Here is a 10,136-nt window from a genome sequence, read left to right as displayed (position 1 = left end):
TGCCCATATCGAATAGGTAATGGTTATAGTACTTTTGCTCGTAAGCGACGTGCGTGAAGAATGGGATGGTGTATGCATTGTCAAACACCCTTCTGTCAGGGTCTTAAATTTCTATCCGATAATTGCCGGTGTAAGGCATATTTTTGTCTGACACCAGCTGAGCAGGATAAACTTCATCCTCGCCTCGTTGCTCCCACAGGTTGGGATTCATCTTGATGATCTGACGTTAAAAGACTCACATTCATCTTGAGGATCTAACGTTAAAAGGCTTAACATGTATATACTCGTGTCTTTCATTTTTCCCTTTGCACTAAGCATTGTGCACAAAGAGAGTCGAGATATATAACATCGGATGTTCCCTAATTCGTACAGGCAATGGATTTCACCAGGCCAACCCCTAACAATTTTCTATTTGACTGCATTTCGGGGAAGTTTGAGGCTATATACCATATGTACCAAGGGTAATATTATTACTAGACCATTGCACATTGGTCAGGGATGGTACTGATAAGCACCCAAAACTGTAATATTAAACCCCGAGAGACATAGCATTTTGGTCGATTATGTGTTTAATAATCATGTAATAATTATATTTTCGTACTTTTGCAGGTTTCCGCAATTTAAATGAATATAGTGATAAAACGTCATCAAAGTCTTGGAATCGCGGAATATTTGGAGTTTCCCACTCGACCCGTGAAGCGAAGTTTCCAAAAGAAACCGAAACCGGTCGCGGGGACGGGCCCACATATGAAGAAGCCGCGGAACTTCCGAAGCTCAAATCGGATAAATCTAGGTGCCGACGTTGGCTAGTGAAGCTGCCAAGTACAAGAATCTGGGAATATTTGGAATTCCGCTCAATCTCCGTAAAAAGCCCAACAAAAGCCCCGACTAGAGCCGAAGTTTCCAAAAAACGAGAACCGGTCGCGGGGACGGGCCCACATATGAAGAAGCCGCGGAACTTCCGGCTCAAATCGGATAAATCTAGGTGCCGACGTCGGCTAGTGAAGCTGCCAAGTACAAGAATACGGGAATATTTGGAATTCCCGCTCAATCTCCGTAAAGCCCAACAAAAGCCTGACTAGAGCCGAAGTTTCCAAAAGAACAGAACCAGTGCAGGAAGGGCCCACATATAAAGAGGCAGGAAATTTCCGAAGCTCAAATCGGGTAAATCTAGGTGCCGACGTTGGCTAGTGAAGCTGCTATGGTGACCCGGGCGACGTACTCTGCGCAAGGACAAAAGTAGTAAAAACGCCAATTTCGGCGCCGCCACTGGACACACTAAGTGGACACACTCTGCGGGCCCAGAAGGCATGATGAGTCAGCATAGGCAGGTGGCAATTGATGGTTTCAAATTGATACCATCTGTCAAGAAAGAAGACACGTATCAATTCAAACCTGGTGGTTTGAATTAACATAAGCTAAAAACAAAACATTAAAATGGCAAAAGGACAAAAACTTAAAACCGTTGAAAACAAAGTTTGGTTTCGAACCATTCAATTAGCAAAAGAACAAAATCTTAAATATTCACGGGTCACTCTTGTATTGCCTATATATATGAAGGCTTCGCCTTCATTAGAAGGCCTTCAGCATTTTCATGCTTTAGCTTCCGCTCAATTTAGTTTCTTTCAGTACTTACATTCTGTCATTTTTATTTCAGCAGCTTAATACAGTAAGTTATTTTACCCTTAATAACAATTATTTCTTTCTTTGTTTAATTTCTGTCCTGCATTTATTTACTTAATGTATACAGCAAGTTTTATTATTCCTCCTATGATGATGAGCTAATTCCCCCCCTCAGGGGGAGGGTTATCTTTGCTTTCGTGTAAAAATCCGGATTGACTCGTTAATATTCTAGAATCACTACTTAGGAATTAGACATAGAATTAACATCCGGTCCCAAAATGACTGAGACTGTACAAAGTTGGATCAGCGATGCTCCAGATAGCCAGTCTCGTAGCGACCAAAAATGTCACCGTAGCGACTCTACCAGTGTCGGCCACTCTCCAATTCGTCCGGTGATGTGAACTGTGCGGCCGGAGCGAAATAATATACCGAGATGAGGTATTATCGAAACTCCTTATGCTAGTGAAATCGACCTAGAGATGTGGGCATGCACTAGGGATCAATACTTTCGACGCGTCTCTCGAAGCGAGAGCGAACTAGAGATGTAGTGATTTAGTAATAAAACTGTGAAAAATGATTCTTGCATGAGCATGATTAACTCTCTCCCTGTTTCTCTACTTTTATTTACCTACATATAATCGCCCGTAGTAATTTATATTATTTGCATTACCGTTATTTTAATTAAAACCAACTAAAAGAAACCTAAAAATCCTACTCACCTAAAGTTGTAATTCCAGTTGTGAACCTATCCGTGCCCTAAGGTTTGGACGATCCCTTACTCGACCTATCCTACCAATCCCACGTGAGTAAGGTAACTTGACTAAAACGCATTTACTATCACGGACGTTGGACTTTGGACTTTGGACTTGGACTGTGGACCTCGGACTTAAGAAATAAGTAACTGAAAACCAATAAACGTGTGTAAATTTGTGTTTTACCAAATGGCGCCGCTGCACGCCGAAGGACTCTGGACTTAACATAATAACTGGAATACATCCATAAAAACCCCTCCCTTACCTCATCATCTTTTTAATTGTCATTTCTGTTACAATACTAACTCTTTACCGTAGTTTTTTTTTTCTACTAACAAATAACTGTGAGCCAAGTTTTGTTTATCTTCATTAGCACAGTCTAAGTACTCCGTAGGAATTTGAAGTACTAAACAGACAAAAGAGTCTCGGACGAGACTGAATTAGTAAGCACGCGAAACTAACTAACACGAGTATCAACACTCCGGTTTTCAGTCAGAGCCACTTTCCTTTTCAGTTACTCTTTTGGGCTCTTTGGTCCTGTTTTCTAGTAGCATAAGCTCGGGGAGTAGTCGATCGCTATCACGAGGAATCATGGGGCCTTGTGTTTCAAACTCTTAAACTCCTCAAACTTTGTCGAGGATATTATTCGCTATAACCTGTTTTACCTCGTATATTTGTATGTTAACATGAGAACTCGTGCATGTAAAGGTGGTTCGTCATCACATATTCACGTAACACAATTAATATGATTGAATATATTTTGATATATCGTAGCATCAAACCACCGCTTAGAATATTTTTGTATGTGTATGTAACATCAATTCACGCATTACCGCGGTATTCAACCGCATGAGTTAGTTCTTGACATTCCCCTAGCTCACGATAACTTACATATAGTTGCAACGATAGGCACTATAGATTTGCATGAGTAGACTTTCTGCGTAAACTAGTATATGTTAGTTAGTTTCTATTTCTAGCATTTATCGTTTTAATTGCATGTTTTAGTAATCACGTCTCCATAATACACTAATTACGTAAATTAAAAAAAAAAATATATATATATATATATATATATATATATATATATATATATATATATATATATAAATAATAAAAAATCATCGTAATTAAAAATTTCATCTAAATCATCTTAATAACACCCCGCGATAATACACCATCATAAATCATCATCCTATTCCATCGATTGCCTAGGAAACTTGAGAAAAAATTGAGGTTGCCTAATTAAGGAACGTGCTAGCACGAACAACCTCCCTCATTCTCTCGGGTAACACGGCTGCTGGAATATTCACACGCGTTATCCTAGCTTCCTGCTTTCGGGTTAGCAATGTACTCGGAAAACGTGTGCTTAAAATTCCTCCTTCCTAACTTCTAAAACCTCCGGTCATTATTCATTCCTTATGAGCACTAAATTAAAATTCATATTTGTATGAGACTACGGTCCGGTAAACATAAGGAATTAGAACTTACATATCATCGTCGAAAAAATACAAGAAACAACTGTTTATGTTATCTCCTAGGCATAGTTCCTCCTCGTAAATCAACCTCGTCAAACATCTCCGTTTCCATTATCTCCTTTAATTATGGCTGAAGAAAACCTCACGGTCGAAAACCCCTTTCGGTTTCTATAATCGCCTACGGGAAGGACACGCTTCACGCATTAAACTTCGATCGCGATTGTAGGTGATTTTCGTATTCCGCCAAACATTTTCGGTTTGTTACCTGTTTACCATGGTTTAGACCATGAAAAACCGTACAATCATCTTCGTCGGATGCAACAAGTAGTCACCACTTTCCGCCATCCGACCGTTACCAACGAACAAGTCTTGCTTAGGTTGTTCCCCTTCACCTTAGCTGATAAAGCTTCAGTTTGGCTCGCCGGACAAGCGCCGCAATCCATTGACACATGGGCCAAACTTGTTCAAGCATTCATGATAAAGTTCTATACTCAAAAGAAAACTACAGAAATGCTTCAAAAGATTCAATTCTTTCGCCAGCACCCCCAGGAATCCTTTTCGGAAGCGTGGAGCAGATTTACTGATCTACTTCTCGAATGTCCCCATCATCAACTCGACACCGCTGTATTAGTTCGTTCATTTTTCAATGGTCTCTCTGACCATCAAAAGGAAACATTAGACATCATGAACGGCGGTTGTTTCATGGACAAGGACAAAATCTTGAAGCATACACTTTTCTTGAGAAACGGGCCTCCGCGAAGCACCCATTGGGAAACACTGATTCTTCTAGATCTTCTAAAGACACTCCTACCAAAGTTACGTCTATGTTCGAGGTCAAACCCGATCCGGAATTAAAAACTCTAATCGAGACCTTAAACAAAAAGGTCGATGCTCTTTCGGTACAAGTAAATGAACAAAAACCCAAACAGGTCATGGCTGCCAACGCTTCCCCATGCCCTCTTTGCTTAAGTCCTGAGCACGCCGATTCTTATTGTCCTTTGGTATATGAGTGTCCTCCCCAACCTTCTGAAGAGGCTTGTGCTTTCAACATCCCTAACGCACCTTGGCGACAACATCCGAATTTAGCTTGGGCACCCCCTGTCCAACAACAAGCTCCTCCAGGTGGCAACAACGTTCCTGTACGACCACCCGGGAATTACAATTCCTATCGTCAAGGAAATCCTCCACAATTTCAGCAAGGGCAAAGTAATTTTCCCAACAACGCAAATATGGGATACCAAAACAACCGCAACCTTGTTCCCGCTAACCAAGGATATGGCTACCAAAATCAACCCGTAAATAATAACCGTGAACTAGTTCCTGCCGCTCCTTTGGTACAATCCACAGCCGATAAAACGGCTGAAACTTTCCTGACATACATGAATCAACAGAATCAAATCCTAGCTTCTATCCAACAGTCTCTTCAGCTGTTAGCTCAGGATAAAAGTCAAAAAGGCGTGTTCCCTGGCCAAGCAGTTCCAAACCCTAAGCCTACAAACACTGCCTTTGAACTCAACAATGCACCAGGACCTAGTAATCCAAGCCAGGGTGAGGTAAATGCCATTACCACTCTTCGTTCTGGCCGAACCATCGACAATAATATACGCATGCCAGACGAGGAATCGACGGAAGCCACGACTAACGTCCTTCCAACTCATACCTCGCAACCTATAACGGACGAAGTTGTACCATCAAAATCTACACCTACGTCCCTAGGAAAAGATACCATTGATCCTTGTACGCGATTCCGTCCAAAAGCTCCGTTCCCTGCCCGTTTGGTAAAGAACAAACATGACGAACATTTTGATGAGATCCGTGAAACCTTCAAAAATTTGACCATAAACTTACCTTTCCTAGATGCGCTAAAGCATTTTGCCCAAGCATGCCAAGTTTCAAGGACATGTGCACCACCAAACGGCGTCGAATGTACCTCAACAAAAGCGTTCCTCAGCGAAAGCGGTTTCCCTCGATTACCACTACCAATGGTGTGGTAAAGTACAAGGACCCGTGTCGACCAAACCGTACCTTGCACGCCACAAAGTATACCGCTACTGCGCTTTTAGACCTAGGTGCCAGTGTTAACCTACTTCCCTACTACTTATTTAAGCAGTTAGGTCTTCATGAATTGAAACCTACCAATATGACTCTGCAACTCGCGGATCGCTCCATCAAGTACCCAAAAGGCATAGTAGAGAACGTTATAGTAAAGGTCCAAGATTTTTACTATCCAGTTGATTTTGTCATTCTAGATACTGAAGTAGCTTGTGACTCCATCCCTATCATCTTGGGACGTCCTTTCCTGGCAACTGCCAATGCTCTCATAAATTGTCGGGATGGTTCAATGACATTGTCTTTCGGGAACCTTTCTGTCGAACTCAACGTGTTCAAATTAATGAAACAGTTTCCCGATCCTATAATGGAGGGCGAGATTAGCTTGGTTGATAGTCTGGAACATGATTATTTCGCAAACTCTTTTCCCCGAGACGAGATACACCAATTTCTTTCTTTTGATAATCCGGAGTTTGACGATGACTTCGTACATAAAGGGATGTCCATGCATTATTAGAGTCGATACCACTATTGACCCTAATGCTTCGTGCAAACTAATTCAAGAACCGGATTAAGCTCTTTTCCATTGAAGAGATGATCCCTCACGAATCCTTGATCCCCAATCCTCCAACTCCGGATTTAAAACCTCTACCCCTGATTTGAAGTACGTACATCTCGATTCGATGGTAGTCACCCTATAATAATTTCTGCTCACTTGACCACGCACGGAAAGAGACGTTTGATTCATGTCATTCGTGAACACCGCTCCGCTATCGGATGGTCCTTAGATGATATCAAGGGAATAGACCCTAGCATATGCACGCATCGTATACATCTTGATGACGGCACAAAGACATCACGAGAACCACAACGCCGCCTTAATCCCGCTATGAAGGAAGTAGTGAGAGAGGAAGTTCTACGTTTACTTGATGCGGGTATCATATACCCTATCTCAGATAGTGACTGGGTTAGTCCTGTCCACGTTGTTCCCAAAAAGTCCGGCATTCAAGTTGTGCAAAATGAAAATGGTGAATGCATCTCCACTCGCATTCCTTTGAAATGGAGAATTTGCATTGACTATCGCAAACTTAATGCCAGAACCCGTAAAGATCATTTTCCTCTCCCATTCATTGACCAGATGCTAGAACGTTTAGCCGGTCATGCTTACTACTGTTTTCTTGATGGCTATTCGGATACTTCCAAATTGTCATCGATCCCGCCCGATCAAGAAAAGACAACTTTCACGTGTCCCTTTGGAACCTTTGCTTCTACGCATCGAATGCCTTTTGGTCTTTGTAATGCCCCAGGCACTTTCCAACGCTGCATGCTTCACATTTTTAGTGATATGGTGGAACGTTATATGGAAGTCTTCATGGACGACTTTTCCATTTACGGAAATTCCTTTAACGATTGTTTATCCAACCTTTCCAAAGTCTTAACGCGTTGCAAGGAGAAAAATCTGGTACTCAATTGGGAGAAGTGTCATTTCATGGTTACCAAAGGACTTGTTCTAGGTCATATTGTTTCAAAAGACGGGATAGAGGTTGATAAAGCTAAAATTGTTAAGATTTCTTCGCTACCCTTCCCACGCACGGATATCCGTGCCTTTTAGGCCACTGGTTTTTCAGAGATTCATTCAGGATTTCTCTAAAGTTGCTCGACCCTTAACCAATCTCCTGCTTAAGGATGCAGTATTCGACTTCAATTTCAATTGCAAACAAGCTTTTGATACACTAAAAACCGCTCTGACTACCGCTCCTATTATTCAACCCCCTGATTGGTCTCAACCATTCGAACTGATGTGTGACGCTAGCGACTTTGCTATTGGTGCCGTGCTAGGCCAACGACGCCGACGACAAAACCCGTTTGTCATTTATTACGCTAGTAAAACTCTTAACGACGCTTAACGTAATTATACCACAACCGAAAAGAGTTCCTAGTTTTGTCTATGCTTTGGATAAGTTTCGCCCCCTACCTAGTTGGAACATCGACCATAGTATATACCGACCATGCCGCATTCGGTACTTACTCGCGAAAAAGGACGCAAAACAACGATTGTTACGCTGGATCCTTCTCTTACAAGAATTCACCCTGGAAATCAAAGACAAGAAAGGAACCGAAAATGTCGTAGCCGACCATTTATCAAGACTGGTTGGTGACATCGATAGTGATTCCGGCTTATCGGTGACTCCTTCCCGCATCGAATACTTGTACTCTATTTTCTCATCTCCATGGTACGCGGATATCGTTAACTACCTAGTTACTGAGGAAGTCCCCTCCTTTTGGTCACGTCCTGATCATAAAAAGTTCTTATCCACTGTAAAATATTATTTCTGGGATGAACCCTACCTCTTTAAGTATTGTTCCGACCAACTCATTCGTCGCTGCATTCCCGACTGGGAACACACCGACGTTTTATCCTTTTGCCATGAACAATCTTGCGGAGGTCATTTTAGTGGAAAGAAAACTGCGGCCAAGGTGTTACAATGTGGTTTTTACTGGCCTACCCTTTTTCGCGATGCACACGAACATTGCGTAGCTTGCATTCGTTGTCAACACCTAGGTCGAATTACCAAAAGAAATATGATGCCCCTAAATCCTATCTTAATTGTGGAAATTTTTGATGTTTGGGGCATTGATTTTATGGGACCCTTCCCTATTTCTCAAGGTTTTCTATACATTTTAGTCGCTGTAGACTATGTGTCCAAATGGATTGAGGCACTCGCATGTCGCTCGAATGACCATAAGACTGTCGTGAGATTTGTAAAAGAAAACATTTTCTCTCGTTTTGGTGTTCCCAAAGCTATCATCAGCGATGGGGGTACACATTTTTGTAACAAAATTTTTGGGTTTTTAATGAAGAAATATGGAGTTACTCACAAGGTTGCTACTCCATACCACCCACAAACGAGTGGCCAAGTGGAAGTCTCCAAATGAGAGATAAAGTCTATTCGAGAAAACTGTCAACCCATCAAGAAAGGATCGGTCTCTCCGCTTTATCGGATGCCTTGTGGGCATACCGAACGACATTTAAGACACCTATAGGGATGTCTCCTTACCGCATTGTTTTTGAAAACCTTTGTCATCCGCCGCCAGTGAACTTGAGCATCGTGCCTTTTGGGCCATCAAAAGCCTCAATTACAATATCATCGAGGCAGGTGAGAAGTTTAAAACTGCAATTAAATGAGCTTGAGGAGATTCGAGTGATGCTTATGATCTCTCGAATCCTACAAAGCTAATATGAAAAGAGTGCACGACAAGCACATTTTGGCGTAAGGATTTCAAAATTGGCCAAAAGTTTTACTCAGACAACTCCGTGATTACACATCTTTCCCCGGTAAATTGAAAACACGATGGTCCGGTCCTTTCATTGTGTCACCGTGAAACATTATGGGGCAATCTCTTTGCTTAATCCAGATAACAGTGAATTTCAAGTCAATGGACAACGCCTAAAACATTACCACGAATTACGCCACCGATGTTGAATGGACTCTTCTTCGAGAATCCAATATACACGACTAGATGTTTCGTTTTGCATTCTTCAATCTTGTTTCTATAGAGAGTACGCCATTTTGGTAGCCGGGCCATCTTCTATCTTATGATCGCCAAAGTTCTTTGAAGTGTGTGGTTGCAAGCCGGAACCTTAGTCCACGAAAACTCTTTTACGTAATCCGAGTATAAATGTATTCTCGCAACACGAAAGCAAACGTGCTTTTCGTAAACGATGGGTACCTAAAATTTCACCTCCTTCCTTTTCTTCCCTTTTCTACTCTCTACCTCGCTAACTTCAGCTAATCATTTGGTGTAAGTCTCACTCATCACGAATAGGGAATGGTCGTAGTTCTTTTGCTCGTAAACGACGCGCGCGCGAAGGATGGGTCTGGTGTATGCATTGCCAAACACCCTTCCTCGCTAGGCTCGACTTCCTATCCGATACTAGCCAGTTTAAGGTATACTTTTGTCTAACACCACCGCGCGGGATAATCTCCGCCGCCGCCGCCGTTTCTCCCACGTGTTGGGATTCGCCTTGAGAATCGACGATAAAAGACTTCGATTCGCCTTGAGAATCGGACGTTAAAAGACTCAATTCGCCTTGAGGATCCGGCGTTAAAAGACTCACCTTGTAAATATGTTTATTTTGTTACCTTTTTCCCTTTGCATTAAGTTTTGCACAAGGGATGCGTGTCAAACCTCGATGTTGCATACTTGGAACACAAACGGGCAATGGATTCCACCG

Source organism: Coptis chinensis, chromosome 1 (assembly GCF_015680905.1).
Source record: "Coptis chinensis isolate HL-2020 chromosome 1, ASM1568090v1, whole genome shotgun sequence".
In the NCBI taxonomy this organism is placed as follows: domain Eukaryota; kingdom Viridiplantae; phylum Streptophyta; class Magnoliopsida; order Ranunculales; family Ranunculaceae; genus Coptis; species Coptis chinensis.
The sequence above is the reverse complement of the archived record's forward strand: the minus strand, read 5'-3'. Positions refer to the sequence as shown.